At 34.1% G+C, this 20,382-nt stretch overlaps 2 long non-coding RNA genes across 6 annotated transcripts in view; both read right to left on the minus strand.

The window, feature by feature from the left end:
- Window positions 1-2,522, minus strand: part of LOC146946874 (uncharacterized) — a 51,195-nt gene extending 48,673 nt beyond the window's left edge. The window contains exon 1 of the long non-coding RNA XR_015028292.1: window positions 2,335-2,522. This is a non-coding gene — a long non-coding RNA (uncharacterized LOC146946874). The remainder of the gene's footprint in view (window positions 1-2,334) is intronic.
- A 5,371-nt stretch (window positions 2,523-7,893) lies between these two features.
- On the minus strand, window positions 7,894-17,376 carry LOC146946877 (uncharacterized). Of its 5 annotated transcripts, none has more exons than XR_015026836.1 (9): window positions 16,968-17,376; window positions 16,736-16,859; window positions 16,409-16,578; window positions 15,907-16,067; window positions 10,542-14,548; window positions 10,310-10,441; window positions 9,983-10,152; window positions 9,481-9,641; window positions 7,894-8,122 (listed from the first exon to the last, which is right to left on the minus strand). It is a non-coding gene; the product is annotated as an uncharacterized LOC146946877 (long non-coding RNA). The 5 variants fall into 5 exon arrangements; XR_015026837.1 differs by having other exon boundaries at window positions 7,894-8,130; XR_015026838.1 differs by having other exon boundaries at window positions 10,542-14,556.
- Window positions 17,377-20,382: the final 3,006 nt, after the last annotated feature.

Below are 20,382 nucleotides of genomic sequence, written 5' to 3' on the forward strand. Positions count from 1 at the left end.
AACCTAGTTTCACCAACAACTAGAGTTTATATATTAGCTCTACTCAATTGGGCTTATCTCACAAACCTTAATGGGCCTAACCCATTTCTATTCCAACCTCAAAAATGTTATTACTCTCTTAACGGTAAAATACATCACTAACGGTAAAATACATCACTAACGTCACTTACCGGTAAATAAAATGATTACTACACTCTCTCTAGTAACTTGGTAAAATAATACTCTTACTAAGCACTAAAATCATTCTCATCCAAAATTACAAAATTACCCCTACTCTCAAAATGACCAAAATGCCCCTAAGTCCAAAATGACTAAAATACCCTTCTACACCGAATTCTACAATTCCCAACCAAAAATACACACAGATGCAAATAATCACATAAGAGCACATATAACAAACACAAATAAATAATTAAAATAAAAACTAGCGAAAAATCGGGCTGTTACATTTCACATCAAGCGACATCAAGAGACAATTTCAAACTTCCCATTTATCAAACTTTGTAACCATATCGGCTAAAATCTCGTTTTTGTGACAAGGGTCATCCCAATACTTTATATTTACCGAGGGACAAGTTCAAACTTCCAATTTATCAAACATGTAACCATTTAAGCTAAAATCTGTTTTTCGCGGCAAACAGAAGACATAACTCAATAAAATAAAAAGAAAAAACTCCAAAGTTATAAACTCAAAAGACAATCGATAAAAAAATAAAAAAAACATACGAAAGAGGTTATATTTTGACGACAAAATTCAATATCTAAACAAACTAAAACAAATGGTAAAAAGATGAATAAAGAGAGATGTTGTGGTGATTAAAGAAATTAAATTTACAAGTGTTACACGACTAACCTTGAGAGAACTGCATATTTAACGATTGATCCATCAATCAAGAAGCTTCGTAATTCTTCCCATTTAATCAAATATCACATTATCGCGTCAACTGTCATCGAAACAAAATATTAACTTTCCTATTTATCAAATTTATATTAAACTAAAATCATTTTTGGTTTGAGGATCATTGAACCACATTTTCATACTTCCAGTTTAGCAAAATCCAAACAAACTCGGCTTAAAAATCATATTTCGCATCAAGGGATATCGAGGTACAAGTTCAACCTTCTCATATATCATATTTGTAACCATAAATGCTAAAACCTCATTTTTGCGACAAGAGTCATCGAGAAACAATATGATAGGAGAGAAAAAGCATGTGTTCAATTTACCAAATTTAAAACAAAATAGGTTCAAATATCATGTTTCGCATGAAGGGATATAGAGGGACAAGTTCAACCTTCATATTTATCAAACTTCTAACCATATAGGCTAAAATCTCGTTTTCGCGACAAGGAACATTCCAATACTTTCATTTTACCGAATATGAAACCAAATAGGTTCACATATCATGTTTTGCATCAAGGGCCATCGAGGGTTCAACCTTCATATTCATCAAACTTATAACGACATTATCTAAAATTTCGTTTTCGCAGCAAGGATCATGTCATTACTTTCTATTTACATAATTTAAAACCAAATAGGTTCAATATTATGTTACGCATCAAAGGACATCGAGGGACAAATTCAACCTTCATATTTATCAAACTTCTAACCATATAGGCTAAAATCTCATTTTTGTGACAAGGGTCATTCCAATACACTTTCATTTTACCGAATACAAAACCAAATAGTTTCATATATCATATTTTGCATCAAGGGACATCGAGGGACAAGTTCAACCTTTATCAAACGTCTAACCGTATAGGCTAAAATCTCATTTTCGCCTCATGTTTCGCATCAATGGTCAAGTTCAAACTTCTCATTTATCAAACTTCTAGGCATATATACCAAAATCAAATTTTCGCGACAAGGGCCATTCCAATACTTTCATTTTACCGAATACAAAAACAAATAGGTTCACATATCATGTTTCACATCAAGCGACATCAAGAGACAATTTCAAACTTCCCATTTATTAAACTTTGTAACCATATCGGCTAAAATCTCGTTTTTGTGACAAGGGTCATTCCAATACTTTATATTTACCGAGGGACAAGTTCAAACTTCCAAATTATCAAACATGTAACCATTTAAGCTAAAATCTGTTTTTCGCGGCAAACAGAAGACATAACTCAATAAAATAAAAAGAAAAAAACTCCAAAGTTATATACTCAAAAGACAATCGATAAAAAAAATAAACAAAACATACGAAAGAAGTTATATTTTGACGACAAAATTCAATATCTAAACAAACTAAAACAAATGGTAAAAAGATGAATAAAGAGAGATGTTGTGGTGATTAAAGAAATTAAATTTACAAGTGTTACACGTCTAACCTTGAGAGAACTGCATATTTAACGATTGATCCATCAATCAAGAAGCTTCGTATTTCTTCCCATTTAATCAAATATCACATTTTCGCGTCAACTGTCATCGAAACAAAATATTAACTTTCCTATTTATCAAATTTATATTAAACTAAAATCATTTTCGGTTTGAGGATCATTGAACCACATTTTCATACTTCCAGTTTAGCAAAATCCAAACAAACTCGGCTTAAAAATCATATTTCGCATCAAGGGATATCGAGGTACAAGTTCAACCTTCTCATTTATCATATTTGTAACCATAAATGCTAAAACCTCATTTTTGCGACAAGAGTCATCGAGAAACAATATGATAGGAGAGAAAAAGCATGTGTTCAATTTACCAAATTCAAAACAAAATAGGTTCAAATATCATGTTTCGCATGAAGCGATATAGAGGGACAAGTTCAACCTTCATATTTATCAAACTTCTAACCATATAGGCTAAAATCTCGTTTTCGCGACAAGGAACATTCCAATACTTTCATTTTACCGAATATGAAACCAAATAGGTTCACATATCATGTTTTGCATCAAGGGCCATCGAGGGTTCAACCTTCATATTCATCAAACTTATAACGACATTATCTAAAATTTCGTTTTCGCAGCAAGGATCATCTCATTACTTTCTATTTACATAATTTAAAACCAAATAGGTTCAATATTATGTTACGCATCAAAGGACATCGAGGGACAAATTCAACCTTCATATTTATCAAACTTCTAACCATATAGGCTAAAATCTCATTTTTGTGACAAGGGTCATTCCAATACACTTTCATTTTACCGAATACAAAACCAAATAGTTTCATATATCATATTTTGCATCAAGGGACATCGAGGGACAAGTTCAACCTTTATCAAACGTCTAACCGTATAGGCTAAAATCTCATTTTCGCCTCATGTTTCGCATCAATGGTCAAGTTCAAACTTCTCATTTATCAAACTTGTAGGCATATATACCAAAATCAAATTTTCGCGACAAGGGCCATTCCAATACTTTCATTTTACCGAATACAAAAACAAATAGGTTCACATATCAAGTTTCACATCAAGCGACATCAAGAGACAATTTCAAACTTCCCATTTATTAAACTTTGTAACCATATCGGCTAAAATCTCGTTTTTGTGACAAGGGTCATTCCAATACTTTATATTTACCGAGGGACAAGTTCAAACTTCCAAATTATCAAACATGTAACCATTTAAGCTAAAATCTGTTTTTCGCGGCAAACAGAAGACATAACTCAATAAAATAAAAAGAAAAAAACTCCAAAGTTATATACTCAAAAGACAATCGATAAAAAAAATAAACAAAACATACGAAAGAGGTTATATTTTGACGACAAAATTCAATATCTAAACAAACTAAAACAAATGGTAAAAAGATGAATAAAGAGAGATGTTGTGGTGACGTCTAACCTTGAGAGAACTGCATATTTAACGATTGATCCATCAATCAAGAAGCTTCGTATTTCTTCCCATTTAATCAAATATCACATTTTCGCGTCAACTGTCATCGAAACAAAATATTAACTTTCCTATTTATCAAATTTATATTAAACTAAAATCATTTTCGGTTTGAGGATCATTGAACCACATTTTCATACTTCCAGTTTAGCAAAATCCAAACAAACTCGGCTTAAAAATCATATTTCGCATCAAGGGATATCGAGGTACAAGTTCAACCTTCTCATTTATCATATTTGTAACCATAAATGCTAAAACCTCATTTTTGCGACAAGAGTCATCGAGAAACAATATGATAGGAGAGAAAAAGCATGTGTTCAATTTACCAAATTTAAAACAAAATAGGTTCAAATATCATGTTTCGCATGAAGCGATATAGAGGGACAAGTTCAACCTTCATATTTATCAAACTTCTAACCATATAGGCTAAAATCTCGTTTTCGCGACAAGGAACATTCCAATACTTTCATTTTACCGAATATGAAACCAAATAGGTTCACATATCATGTTTTGCATCAAGGGCCATCGAGGGTTCAACCTTCATATTCATCAAACTTATAACGACATTATCTAAAATTTCGTTTTCGCAGCAAGGATCATCTCATTACTTTCTATTTACATAATTTAAAACCAAATAGGTTCAATATTATGTTACGCATCAAAGGACATCGAGGGACAAATTCAACCTTCATATTTATCAAACTTCTAACCATATAGGCTAAAATCTCATTTTTGTGACAAGGGTCATTCCAATACACTTTCATTTTACCGAATACAAAACCAAATAGTTTCATATATCATATTTTGCATCAAGGGACATCGAGGGACAAGTTCAACCTTTATCAAACGTCTAACCGTATAGGCTAAAATCTCATTTTCGCCTCATGTTTCGCATCAATGGTCAAGTTCAAACTTCTCATTTATCAAACTTGTAGGCATATATACCAAAATCAAATTTTCGCGACAAGGGCCATTCCAATACTTTCATTTTACCGAATACAAAAACAAATAGGTTCACATATCATGTTTCACATCAAGCGACATCAAGAGACAATTTCAAACTTCCCATTTATTAAACTTTGTAACCATATCGGCTAAAATCTCGTTTTTGTGACAAGGGTCATTCCAATACTTTATATTTACCGAGGGACAAGTTCAAACTTCCAAATTATCAAACATGTAACCATTTAAGCTAAAATCTGTTTTTCGCGGCAAACAGAAGACATAACTCAATAAAATAAAAAGAAAAAAACTCCAAAGTTATATACTCAAAAGACAATCGATAAAAAAAATAAACAAAACATACGAAAGAGGTTATATTTTGACGACAAAATTCAATATCTAAACAAACTAAAACAAATGGTAAAAAGATGAATAAAGAGAGATGTTGTGGTGATTAAAGAAATTAAATTTACAAGTGTTACACGTCTAACCTTGAGAGAACTGCATATTTAACGATTGATCCATCAATCAAGAAGCTTCGTATTTCTTCCCATTTAATCAAATATCACATTTTCGCGTCAACTGTCATCGAAACAAAATATTAACTTTCCTATTTATCAAATTTATATTAAACTAAAATCATTTTCGGTTTGAGGATCATTGAACCACATTTTCATACTTCCAGTTTAGCAAAATCCAAACAAACTCGGCTTAAAAATCATATTTCGCATCAAGGGATATCGAGGTACAAGTTCAACCTTCTCATTTATCATATTTGTAACCATAAATGCTAAAACCTCATTTTTGCGACAAGAGTCATCGAGAAACAATATGATAGGAGAGAAAAAGCATGTGTTCAATTTACCAAATTCAAAACAAAATAGGTTCAAATATCATGTTTCGCATGAAGCGATATAGAGGGACAAGTTCAACCTTCATATTTATCAAACTTCTAACCATATAGGCTAAAATCTCGTTTTCGCGACAAGGAACATTCCAATACTTTCATTTTACCGAATATGAAACCAAATAGGTTCACATATCATGTTTTGCATCAAGGGCCATCGAGGGTTCAACCTTCATATTCATCAAACTTATAACGACATTATCTAAAATTTCGTTTTCGCAGCAAGGATCATCTCATTACTTTCTATTTACATAATTTAAAACCAAATAGGTTCAATATTATGTTACGCATCAAAGGACATCGAGGGACAAATTCAACCTTCATATTTATCAAACTTCTAACCATATAGGCTAAAATCTCATTTTTGTGACAAGGGTCATTCCAATACACTTTCATTTTACCGAATACAAAACCAAATAGTTTCATATATCATATTTTGCATCAAGGGACATCGAGGGACAAGTTCAACCTTTATCAAACGTCTAACCGTATAGGCTAAAATCTCATTTTCGCCTCATGTTTCGCATCAATGGTCAAGTTCAAACTTCTCATTTATCAAACTTGTAGGCATATATACCAAAATCAAATTTTCGCGACAAGGGCCATTCCAATACTTTCATTTTACCGAATACAAAAACAAATAGGTTCACATATCAAGTTTCACATCAAGCGACATCAAGAGACAATTTCAAACTTCCCATTTATTAAACTTTGTAACCATATCGGCTAAAATCTCGTTTTTGTGACAAGGGTCATTCCAATACTTTATATTTACCGAGGGACAAGTTCAAACTTCCAAATTATCAAACATGTAACCATTTAAGCTAAAATCTGTTTTTCGCGGCAAACAGAAGACATAACTCAATAAAATAAAAAGAAAAAAACTCCAAAGTTATATACTCAAAAGACAATCGATAAAAAAAATAAACAAAACATACGAAAGAGGTTATATTTTGACGACAAAATTCAATATCTAAACAAACTAAAACAAATGGTAAAAAGATGAATAAAGAGAGATGTTGTGGTGACGTCTAACCTTGAGAGAACTGCATATTTAACGATTGATCCATCAATCAAGAAGCTTCGTATTTCTTCCCATTTAATCAAATATCACATTTTCGCGTCAACTGTCATCGAAACAAAATATTAACTTTCCTATTTATCAAATTTATATTAAACTAAAATCATTTTCGGTTTGAGGATCATTGAACCACATTTTCATACTTCCAGTTTAGCAAAATCCAAACAAACTCGGCTTAAAAATCATATTTCGCATCAAGGGATATCGAGGTACAAGTTCAACCTTCTCATTTATCATATTTGTAACCATAAATGCTAAAACCTCATTTTTGCGACAAGAGTCATCGAGAAACAATATGATAGGAGAGAAAAAGCATGTGTTCAATTTACCAAATTTAAAACAAAATAGGTTCAAATATCATGTTTCGCATGAAGCGATATAGAGGGACAAGTTCAACCTTCATATTTATCAAACTTCTAACCATATAGGCTAAAATCTCGTTTTCGCGACAAGGAACATTCCAATACTTTCATTTTACCGAATATGAAACCAAATAGGTTCACATATCATGTTTTGCATCAAGGGCCATCGAGGGTTCAACCTTCATATTCATCAAACTTATAACGACATTATCTAAAATTTCGTTTTCGCAGCAAGGATCATCTCATTACTTTCTATTTACATAATTTAAAACCAAATAGGTTCAATATTATGTTACGCATCAAAGGACATCGAGGGACAAATTCAACCTTCATATTTATCAAACTTCTAACCATATAGGCTAAAATCTCATTTTTGTGACAAGGGTCATTCCAATACACTTTCATTTTACCGAATACAAAACCAAATAGTTTCATATATCATATTTTGCATCAAGGGACATCGAGGGACAAGTTCAACCTTTATCAAACGTCTAACCGTATAGGCTAAAATCTCATTTTCGCCTCATGTTTCGCATCAATGGTCAAGTTCAAACTTCTCATTTATCAAACTTGTAGGCATATATACCAAAATCAAATTTTCGCGACAAGGGCCATTCCAATACTTTCATTTTACCGAATACAAAAACAAATAGGTTCACATATCATGTTTCACATCAAGCGACATCAAGAGACAATTTCAAACTTCCCATTTATTAAACTTTGTAACCATATCGGCTAAAATCTCGTTGTAACACCCATACTAGACGTATCTAGAAAGCCTAGCAAGTGCGTTAATTTAGTACTGGATACATTAAAAATTTACAACAATAAAACTTCGAATGAATATAAAAGACAACAAGGGCGTTCGTACAATGATAATACAACTTAACTTTTCTAAAACATCATAAAAGCATCCTTTAAAATCCACTCCATCCAGCTGCAAGTACGAACGAACACTTGTCGCATCATCCATTCGGCTACTGGCTTGCTAATCCACTTGATATCTGAAACAAAATAGGATTGGGATGAGACATAATGTCTCAGTGAGTTCCACCTAATCCTAGGCTAAAGGCAACCTCAAGGGGAAACCTACGGTCACCACGTGTCTACATTACAACCTGACGGTTGATTATACGTGTGTGGGGACTTGCATACTTAGACGGTTGTGCATACTAGGGCCGTCATAATTCATCTTACTTGTTATAGGCTTACTATCATACGTGTCATGGCGGTCAAGGGATCCTAGGACCGCTAACTCAAGATACGTTAAACGCATCAAGACTTAACATAACATATTCATGACACAACCCTAAACCGGACGATTAGGGGAACCTAAGATCGTCATCGGCATAACATTCTTTACTTGATCTATTTCATATCTTATACTTGTCTAATAGCAACTCGTGCTATTGCTCATAAACATAATCTTACATAAATTCATTTCTTGCAACATAAACATAAATAAAGTCAGGGTCATACTTGGTTAGCGTTGAACAAACATTATTATCTGAGTTCATTTTACGGAGAGTCCCGGGTGGAGTAACCTCGAGAACAATCCCATACATGACCGATGTACGTACATCGGACTCCCTCGGTGTCGTGCGGGTCCCTTGCGGCTTGAACCGTTCCCCTTAGGTCGAGAACCTCTCGTATCCCCCTGGCGTGGATAACAAGAGACACGAACACCTACATCTTACTTACTCAGTGACATGCGGGTCCCTTACGGCTTAAATCGTTCCCATCATGAGAACCCCTTGAATCCATACATTCATGGATTGCAAGAGACATGTCACCTACATATTCATTTTTTAATCATAAATCTTAATCTTAAACATATCATGAAAGGTTAAACAGTTCATGCTTACTTGTTGATTCTTACATATGTGAAGAGATTAATCATCAATTCACGTCTTAACATAATGCTTGATTATCTTAAACATATGCGAAGAGATTACACTTCGCGTCTTATCATATTTAGGATTCTTGCTTAACTTTCTTTGTGAAAAGATATCCAATCTCTCACATCCTAGCATAAATAATTCATGCTAACTATCTAGTTCTCGATAACTATATCGAGGCTCTAGTTCTTTCCCCTTCCTTATTTTATGCTACCCGGACATAATGAATATTATTCTCTCGCATGCCACACTTTACCAACATATTAAATACTTGCTTTATTCTTAAGTAAATATATAAAAACATGTAAAACATCTTTTCAGCAAGTATTCATGAGTTAGCAAGCATGGCATAATTTGGGTAACTAATCATAACATATAAAATTCCTAATATTCATATTATCCTCACAAGATAAAAACATAATCCCAAAGGGTGGGAAAACTTTCTATGGAACTCACCATAAAAGTTCTTGATTCTCTCAATATCTTTTGCCACAACTCAAAGCTCATATCATTGCTTTCCCTTCAACCCTCTTATCTTGCTCTTAGAAGCCTTATTTTCAGATCTCTGCTTCAGTCCTTGTCCATTCAATATGACTCACTTATGCAAAACCCGTACCCTGCAATATCCAGCATCAATGCCTTGACTTTAACAATTTAATTAAAATACCAAACGATATCGGTTTTGAGCAAACGACCACTCGTTGGAAAGCTTAGGGTGTCAGGATTCCAAATATAATTTTTGTTTTGAGGATTAACCATCCAATTTGTACAGTTTAACAAAAGAGTGGACATTGGTACAGAAACGAGACTGAAACTTTCCCCAAACTTGCAGGTAACTTTTCTCCTACTATACTTAATAGAATTTAATAATTCTTGTGTCTAAACTGTAGGGAATTTCGTTATCTATCCACAGCAATAACAACCACTCAATTCAGAGTTACATGGAAAGAGTTCTTACCATTTTAATGAAGCCCTGTTCCAAAATCCGCAGCCAGAATCCAGCAGAAAATACCAAACTTTAAACATGTTTTCCGAACTCGTTTCAAATCCGAATCATACAAAATTTGTGTCCAAACTATAGGGAATTGAATGAGGAATCCAAAACTTCAGCAATCATTCAATTTCAAGCTACATAGAAATAGTGGGAACCCTTGCTTATTTTTCACTACATCCAGGCAAGCTACATAGAAATAGTTACGAATTAAAAACCAGAACTTGAGCTTACCACTATTTCATGAAATTCATCCATAATCAACCTCAAATTCAAAATTAATGAAACACTCACCTAGTTGATTAAGCAACAGCCCCAGCTTAAGCTCCAATTCCAACTTTTCTCTGCATCAAAAACCTAGCTTCCCTTGAACATCTCTTTATGAGCTTTAAGATGGAAAAATTGCTAACCCAAGCTTCTATATACCTCCATGATTATGTACAAACCACAACATAAGCTTGATCATTCAAGAATCCAACTTAATCAAAACCTTAACTTCATAAAGGAGAGAAGAATTGAAACTTACCTATTAATCCAAGCTTCTAGCACCATTGGAAAACTTACACAACTTGTTTCATGATTTGGAAATAGTTTGGAAAGGATTGATGGAAGAAGAAGAAAAGAAGAAGAAGAAGAAGAAGAAGAAGGAAGAGAGGCGATGGAGAGTAGAGAGAAGGAGGAGATAAACTTTTCCAACCAAGAGAGAGAAAGGTTGGGAGAAAATGAGATATTTTGGGACAAATATCAAATAAATATCCTTTTGTGTGAAATTACCAAAATACCCTTTATCTTAAGCGTGTTAAATACGACTCTGAGACTTAGCTCGTATTTGACTGTCATCACTTGATAATGTTCTCCATAAACTTACTTTCCTTTATATTAATCTTATAGCACGATTGACGGTAATATTCCGACACTGACAGGCGGGATATTACATTCTACCCCTCTTAAAAAAAATTTCGTCCTCGAAATTTAGAGATCATTTAACATGTAACGAGTTCAAACATAACATTTTGAAATAATTCTTGCATTGTCGGAATCATTCTTCTCATAGTCTTAACTTAACTTTAAAACATCATGAGCAAAACTTATTCTTACGGCATATTGTACCATATATCTCGGATCCATATTACCTACTTAGGGCAAATCATTTATATGGGTAACTTATCGCTATCTGGGACACTCATGATTTGCCTTTCAACTGGAGTCTCACTAGAATCCAGATTTGCCCTGCAGTGCTCAATTGCACCATAAACAACTTATTGTGTAAACACTTAGCTCATACATATTTTTCCTTATGTAACTTGAGACACTTATCACTTACTTACATTACTTACTAGACGATTCCACGAATCTCCTTTCAGAGCCTTAGGAAAATCCTCCGATCTTATTATGATTTCATGCACTCGAAACCATCGGTAACTCATATAACTTGGCATGGATAAGCGACTTCAAATTCTGCCATATACTTTACATTCAACAGCCGGTCTCTTAGTTCACATGCTTCTAAACTTCCCGACTAAAACCATTTGCACTTGAATATCCTTAACATACACTTGTACGTCTCAGACAACCTTTTGGAGAACATTGTTATCCATTACGCCAATCTTTAATTTCCATTGTGCATTACATACTTTCACATGCCACATACTGTTAGATAATAACGATACTTGTTCTATCTTTTTACATTAAGAAATCTTATAAACATTGGTATACGGATCCTTGGATTGAATATATGTATATTTTTTTTTTTTAAGAAAACATTTTGAATCCAAATCGATAACGGTACTGCAGAACCACAGAGCGAGTTTCTATGTTCTGAAAAAGGCAGAATCTCGCCCAAGCTCGCCACTGACGAGTTGGTCTGGAAGTCCGCAAGTCTTAAGTGAACTTATTCACTTATGACGTGTGTCATTGGTTTCAAAAATGAAAATGTCATGTTTTTAGAATAATTCATGTCCAAGTCCCTTAATACCCATTTTCACTTTAAAAGTTGAAAAATCCTGGTTTAGCACCATTCAAGTAAGCATCGTCATCATTTAACCATCATGGCATCGGTGAGTATGAATCTCATCATACATAACTCATGAATCGTAATTCCTTCTGAGATAAAATTCTTAAACTTCGAAAGTGGATTCTTTTCTATTCCTTCTTAACTATGTATGTTTCAGACACATATTGATGTATAACTCAGACCATGTAGGATCCTTGATCCACATAACAATATTTAGCTTCTTTATAATTAACAACTTAACCGGTTCACTTCCGTTGCGCTTCTCTGATTCCCATCGGTTGGTTGTAGCCAACACTCCATTCTATCGATACGAGTGAAACTTCTCATTCCTTCTCTTATACTTTATCATCTTCTTGAACTCTTCTCAAGACCATTCATGTGGCATCCACTTCTGCAACTTGCTCTTCATGAGGCCTTGTTTGACAGAATCTCATGATAGACTTGCCGTATTCTCATATTACCTTCTTGTAGTTGAACTTTACATACTTACTTGTAGATTTACCTTCTGTCGTATCACTACCATTCTTAAGTTTATTCCTGAGCAAATCTCGAATTCCCATAGCATGCTCATATTGCACACTGTGCATACCTTTCTTGAACATCCTACTTTGCATCTTCGTTTCTCGCATGCTATGCTTTGCTTAATCTTACCAATGCTAGCTCGTTAATTTTCTTCTTGAAGAAAACTTCATAATTTTGCACACGGATCATTGGTGTTGAGGTTTCTTTATTATATGTATAAAATATTGAATTTTGGGTCTCGGTCGTTACCATAAAATTCATGGAACGAGTTGATAACACAACAGTGTCATCAAATCTTGCTCCAAGTGTTCAAATTATTTTTCATGTATTGTAACCAACCGGTACCTACGGAATTCCATTTAAAATTCATGAACACCAATTCCAATCACCCGTATGCGTATATCTTTTCTAAAATTTTATAAATTTCACAAACATTAAAATTTGTCATGGTAACGAGCCTTAGTAAACTAATTAAGCAAATCATAGATTCGAGGGGTAATTAATACTCCACCAAAACCTGAGAATTTTGTGATCAAACATAACTCCTCACCACCTAACTTCTTACTTCATGTCTTCACATCCATAACGTCCAATCATATACCGGAACCTCTATATTCTTGGTTTAAACTCATCTTAACTCTTAACACATTAACTTCCAAAGTTACCTTGAATCAAATCAATTTCGTTGATAGTTGCTCATGCCTTCTTCCTTTGAAAACCTTAGGGTGTGATATGCATTCGTCACTTGTTGTCATAAAGGTTTTCATCACTTAAAATATTATTGCGAAAATAACTCTCCAATAGTTACTGCAGACCCTAGAGACGAACTGACCGTTTTCGGAAAAACAGAAACCTCGCCCCAGGTTCGCTATTGGTGAGCTTCTTCAGTTAAACATTTTTTTTTTCTTTTCAAAAACCTACTTTACATAAAATCCTTATTTCTCACGTAACCTAATGCATATCATTCATTCCCATTATTGTAAAATATTCTATAATATATTAATGGCAAGCATCAACCTAATTCGATACAGTTCTCGGAACATCGGAAACTAATGCCTTAATCCTGACGACATAAACTTTCGCTTAAACCTTTAACTTCTTCTACTACGAGTAACTTGCCTCGCTACATTGCAACTTATCGCACTTTCAAAACACCACAACCCTGTCCACTCTGAGCTTACAAATCCATAACCTCATTCACATAACTCTACTTCTGAGAGTCTATTAACTCCGTCCACATATGTCGACTTCTCCTTATCTTGTAGCCTTGTACTTATGTTCCATAAATATATTTCCTTTCTATAACATTGTCCTACTCCAACAACGACTTTTACCGGAACTTCCGGTCCCTCTTAAACATTCTCAAATTCTTCACCTTCAGGTATTCAAAATATCTTTAACAACTTCCCCAACGTTATCGGATCAACCCATCTTGACATAACCTTGCATTCCCGAAGAAATCATACTTAAACGGATTAGCCCACCGGCCACCATTTGGCATAATCAGTTTCTTACTATTCTTACTCCGAGTTCCTACCTTCTCAAATCATCTTCATCACATACTTCATTCCTCCTGGTCCTATTCAGCTCTCAGGCATCCGTTCTAACCGTCGAATGTTAAATTGAGTTGATCAGGCTCAACTAACATCAACAATTAAAACATTTACCTGGAACCCAATGGTCCCACTTCCTTAGTTGTAACTTAATGACCCAAGGCACGGTCTGAATCGACCTGCTCTGATACCAAATGTAACACCCATACTAGACGTATCTAGAAAGCCTAGCAAGTGCGTTAATTTAGTACTGGATACATTAAAAATTTACAACAATAAAACTTCGAATGAATATAAAAGACAACAAGGGCGTTCGTACAATGATAATACAACTTAACTTTTCTAAAACATCATAAAAGCATCCTTTAAAATCCACTCCATCCAGCTGCAAGTACGAACGAACACTTGTCGCATCATCCATTCGGCTACTGGCTTGCTAATCCACTTGATATCTGAAACAAAATAGGATTGGGATGAGACATAATGTCTCAGTGAGTTCCACCTAATCCTAGGCTAAAGGCAACCTCAAGGGGAAACCTACGGTCACCACGTGTCTACATTACAACCTGACGGTTGATTATACGTGTGTGGGGACTTGCATACTTAGACGGTTGTGCATACTAGGGCCGTCATAATTCATCTTACTTGTTATAGGCTTACTATCATACGTGTCATGGCGGTCAAGGGATCCTAGGACCGCTAACTCAAGATACGTTAAACGCATCAAGACTTAACATAACATATTCATGACACAACCCTAAACCGGACGATTAGGGGAACCTAAGATCGTCATCGGCATAACATTCTTTACTTGATCTATTTCATATCTTATACTTGTCTAATAGCAACTCGTGCTATTGCTCATAAACATAATCTTACATAAATTCATTTCTTGCAACATAAACATAAATAAAGTCAGGGTCATACTTGGTTAGCGTTGAACAAACATTATTATCTGAGTTCATTTTACGGAGAGTCCCGGGTGGAGTAACCTCGAGAACAATCCCATACATGACCGATGTACGTACATCGGACTCCCTCGGTGTCGTGCGGGTCCCTTGCGGCTTGAACCGTTCCCCTTAGGTCGAGAACCTCTCGTATCCCCCTGGCGTGGATAACAAGAGACACGAACACCTACATCTTACTTACTCAGTGACATGCGGGTCCCTTACGGCTTAAATCGTTCCCATCATGAGAACCCCTTGAATCCATACATTCATGGATTGCAAGAGACATGTCACCTACATATTCATTTTTTAATCATAAATCTTAATCTTAAACATATCATGAAAGGTTAAACAGTTCATGCTTACTTGTTGATTCTTACATATGTGAAGAGATTAATCATCAATTCACGTCTTAACATAATGCTTGATTATCTTAAACATATGCGAAGAGATTACACTTCGCGTCTTATCATATTTAGGATTCTTGCTTAACTTTCTTTGTGAAAAGATATCCAATCTCTCACATCCTAGCATAAATAATTCATGCTAACTATCTAGTTCTCGATAACTATATCGAGGCTCTAGTTCTTTCCCCTTCCTTATTTTATGCTACCCGGACATAATGAATATTATTCTCTCGCATGCCACACTTTACCAACATATTAAATACTTGCTTTATTCTTAAGTAAATATATAAAAACATGTAAAACATCTTTTCAGCAAGTATTCATGAGTTAGCAAGCATGGCATAATTTGGGTAACTAATCATAACATATAAAATTCCTAATATTCATATTATCCTCACAAGATAAAAACATAATCCCAAAGGGTGGGAAAACTTTCTATGGAACTCACCATAAAAGTTCTTGATTCTCTCAATATCTTTTGCCACAACTCAAAGCTCATATCATTGCTTTCCCTTCAACCCTCTTATCTTGCTCTTAGAAGCCTTATTTTCAGATCTCTGCTTCAGTCCTTGTCCATTCAATATGACTCACTTATGCAAAACCCGTACCCTGCAATATCCAGCATCAATGCCTTGACTTTAACAATTTAATTAAAATACCAAACGATATCGGTTTTGAGCAAACGACCACTCGTTGGAAAGCTTAGGGTGTCAGGATTCCAAATATAATTTTTGTTTTGAGGATTAACCATCCAATTTGTACAGTTTAACAAAAGAGTGGACATTGGTACAGAAACGAGACTGAAACTTTCCCCAAACTTGCAGGTAACTTTTCTCCTACTATACTTAATAGAATTTAATAATTCTTGTGTCTAAACTGTAGGGAATTTCGTTATCTATCCACAGCAATAACAACCACTCAATTCAGAGTTACATGGAAAGAGTTCTTACCATTTTAATGAAGCCCTGTTCCAAAATCCGCAGCCAGAATCCAGCAGAAAATACCAAACTTTAAACATGTTTTCCGAACTCGTTTCAAATCCGAATCATACAAAATTTGTGTCCAAACTATAGGGAATTGAATGAGGAATCCAAAACTTCAGCAATCATTCAATTTCAAGCTACATAGAAATAGTGGGAACCCTTGCTTATTTTTCACTACATCCAGGCAAGCTACATAGAAATAGTTACGAATTAAAAACCAGAACTTGAGCTTACCACTATTTCATGAAATTCATCCATAATCAACCTCAAATTCAAAATTAATGAAACACTCACCTAGTTGATTAAGCAACAGCCCCAGCTTAAGCTCCAATTCCAACTTTTCTCTGCATCAAAAACCTAGCTTCCCTTGAACATCTCTTTATGAGCTTTAAGATGGAAAAATTGCTAACCCAAGCTTCTACATACCTCCATGATTATGTACAAACCACAACATAAGCTTGATCATTCAAGAATCCAACTTAATCAAAACCTTAACTTCATAAAGGAGAGAAGAATTGAAACTTACCTATTAATCCAAGCTTCTAGCACCATTGGAAAACTTACACAACTTGTTTCATGATTTGGAAATAGTTTGGAAAGGATTGATGGAAGAAGAAGAAAAGAAGAAGAAGAAGAAGAAGAAGAAGAAGGAAGAGAGGCGATGGAGAGTAGAGAGAAGGAGGAGATAAACTTTTCCAACCAAGAGAGAGAAAGGTTGGGAGAAAATGAGATATTTTGGGACAAATATCAAATAAATATCCTTTTGTGTGAAATTACCAAAATACCCTTTATCTTAAGCGTGTTAAATACGACTCTGAGACTTAGCTCGTATTTGACTGTCATCACTTGATAATGTTCTCCATAAACTTACTTTCCTTTATATTAATCTTATAGCACGATTGACGGTAATATTCCGACACTGACAGGCGGGATATTACACTCGTTTTTGTGACAAGGGTCATTCCAATACTTTATATTTACCGAGGGACAAGTTCAAACTTCCAAATTATCAAACATGTAACCATTTAAGCTAAAATCTGTTTTCCGCGGCAAACAGAAGACATAACTCAATAAAATAAAAAGAAAAAAACTCCAAAGTTATATACTCAAAAGACAATCGATAAAAAAAATAAACAAAACATACGAAAGAGGTTATATTTTGACGACAAAATTCAATATCTAAACAAACTAAAACAAATGGTAAAAAGATGAATAAAGAGAGATGTTGCGGTGACGTCTAACCTTGAGAGAACTGCATATTTAACGATTGATCCATCAATCAAGAAGCTTCGTATTTCTTCCCATTTAATCAAATATCACATTTTCGCGTCAACTGTCATCGAAACAAAATATTAACTTTCCTATTTATCAAATTTATATTAAACTAAAATCATTTTCGGTTTGAGGATCATTGAACCACATTTTCATACTTCCTGTTTAGCAAAATCCAAACAAACTCGGCTTAAAAATCATATTTCGCATCAAGGGATATCGAGGTACAAGTTCAACCTTCTCATTTATCATATTTGTAACCATAAATGCTAAAACCTCATTTTTGCGACAAGAGTCATCGAGAAACAATATGATAGGAGAGAAAAAGCATGTGTTCAATTTACCAAATTTAAAACAAAATAGGTTCAAATATCATGTTTCGCATGAAGGGATATAGAGGGACAAGTTCAACCTTCATATTTATCAAACTTCTAACCATATAGGCTAAAATCTCGTTTTCGCGACAAGGAACATTCCAATACTTTCATTTTACCGAATATGAAACCAAATAGGTTCACATATCATGTTTTGCATCAAGGGCCATCGAGGGTTCAACCTTCATATTCATCAAACTTATAACGACATTATCTAAAATTTCGTTTTCGCAGCAAGGATCATCTCATTACTTTCTATTTACATAATTTAAAACCAAATAGGTTCAATATTATGTTACGCATCAAAGGACATCGAGGGACAAATTCAACCTTCATATTTATCAAACTTCTAACCATATAGGCTAAAATCTCATTTTTGTGACAAGGGTCATTCCAATACACTTTCATTTTACCGAATACAAAACCAAATAGTTTCATATATCATATTTTGCATCAAGGGACATCGAGGGACAAGTTCAACCTTTATCAAACGTCTAACCGTATAGGCTAAAATCTCATTTTCACCTCATGTTTCGCATCAATGGTCAAGTTCAAACTTCTCATTTATCAAACTTGTAGGCATATATACCAAAATCAAATTTTCGCGACAAGGGCCATTCCAATACTTTCATTTTACCGAATACAAAAACAAATAGGTTCACATATCATGTTTCACATCAAGCGACATCAAGAGACAATTTCAAACTTCCCATTTATTAAACTTTGTAACCATATCGGCTAAAATCTCGTTTTTGTGACAAGGGTCATTCCAATACTTTATATTTACCGAGGGACAAGTTCAAACTTCCAAATTATCAAACATGTAACCATTTAAGCTAAAATCTGTTTTTCGCGGCAAACAGAAGACATAACTCAATAAAATAAAAAGAAAAAAACTCCAAAGTTATATACTCAAAAGACAATCGATAAAAAAAATAAACAAAACATACGAAAGAGGTTATATTTTGACGACAAAATTCAATATCTAAAAAAACTAAAACAAATGGTAAAAAGATGAATAAAGAGAGATGTTGTGGTGACGTCTAACCTTGAGAGAACTGCATATTTAACGATTGATCCATCAATCAAGAAGCTTCGTATTTCTTCCCATTTAATCAAATATCACATTTTCGCGTCAACTGTCATCGAAACAAAATATTAACTTTCCTATTTATCAAATTTATATTAAACTAAAATCATTTTCGGTTTGAGGATCATTGAACCACATTTTCATACTTCCAGTTTAGCAAAATCCAAACAAACTCGGCTTAAAAATCATATTTCGCATCAAGGGATATCGAGGTACAAGTTCAACCTTCTCATTTATCATATTTGTAACCATAAATGCTAAAACCTCATTTTTGCGACAAGAGTCATCGAGAAACAATATGATAGGAGAGAAAAAGCATGTGTTCAATTTACCAAATTTAAAACAAAATAGGTTCAAATATCATGTTTCGCATGAAGGGATATAGAGGGACAAGTTCAACCTTCATATTTATCAAACTTCTAACCATATAGGCTAAAATCTCGTTTTCGCGACAAGGAACATTCCAATACTTTCATTTTACCGAATATGAAACCAAATAGGTTCACATATCATGTTTTGCATCAAGGGCCATCGAGGGTTCAACCTTCATATTTATCAAACTTGTAACGATATTATCTAAAATTTCGTTTTCGCAGCAAAGATCATCTCATTACTTTCTATTTACATAATTTAAAACCAAATAGGTTCAATATTATGTTACGCATCAAAGGACATCGAGGGACAAATTCAACCTTCATATTTATCAAACTTCTAACCATATAGGCTAAAATCTCATTTTTGTGACAAGGGTCATTCCAATACACTTTCATTTTACCGAATACAAAACCAAATAGTTTCATATATCATATTTTGCATCAAGGGACATCGAGGGACAAGTTCAACCTTTATCAAACTTCTAACCATATAGGCTAAAATCTCATTTTCGCCTCATGTTTCGCATCAATGGTCAAGTTCAAACTTCTCATTTATCAAACTTGTAGGCATATATACCAAAATCAAATTTTCGCGACAAGGGCCATTCCAATACTTTCATTTTACCGAATACAAAAACAAATAGGTTCACATATCATGTTTCACATCAAGCGACATCAAGAGACAATTTCAAACTTCCCATTTATCAAACTTTGTAACCATATAGGCTAAAATCTCGATTTTGTGACAAGGGTCATCCCAATACTTTATATTTACCGAGGGACAAGTTCAAACTTCCAATTTATCAAACATGTAACCATTTAAGCTAAAAT

The sequence above is a fragment of the Medicago sativa genome, chromosome 2, assembly GCF_051527215.1.
Source record: "Medicago sativa cultivar Bolivia chromosome 2, Bolivia_mono, whole genome shotgun sequence".
In the NCBI taxonomy this organism is placed as follows: Eukaryota; Viridiplantae; Streptophyta; class Magnoliopsida; order Fabales; family Fabaceae; genus Medicago; species Medicago sativa.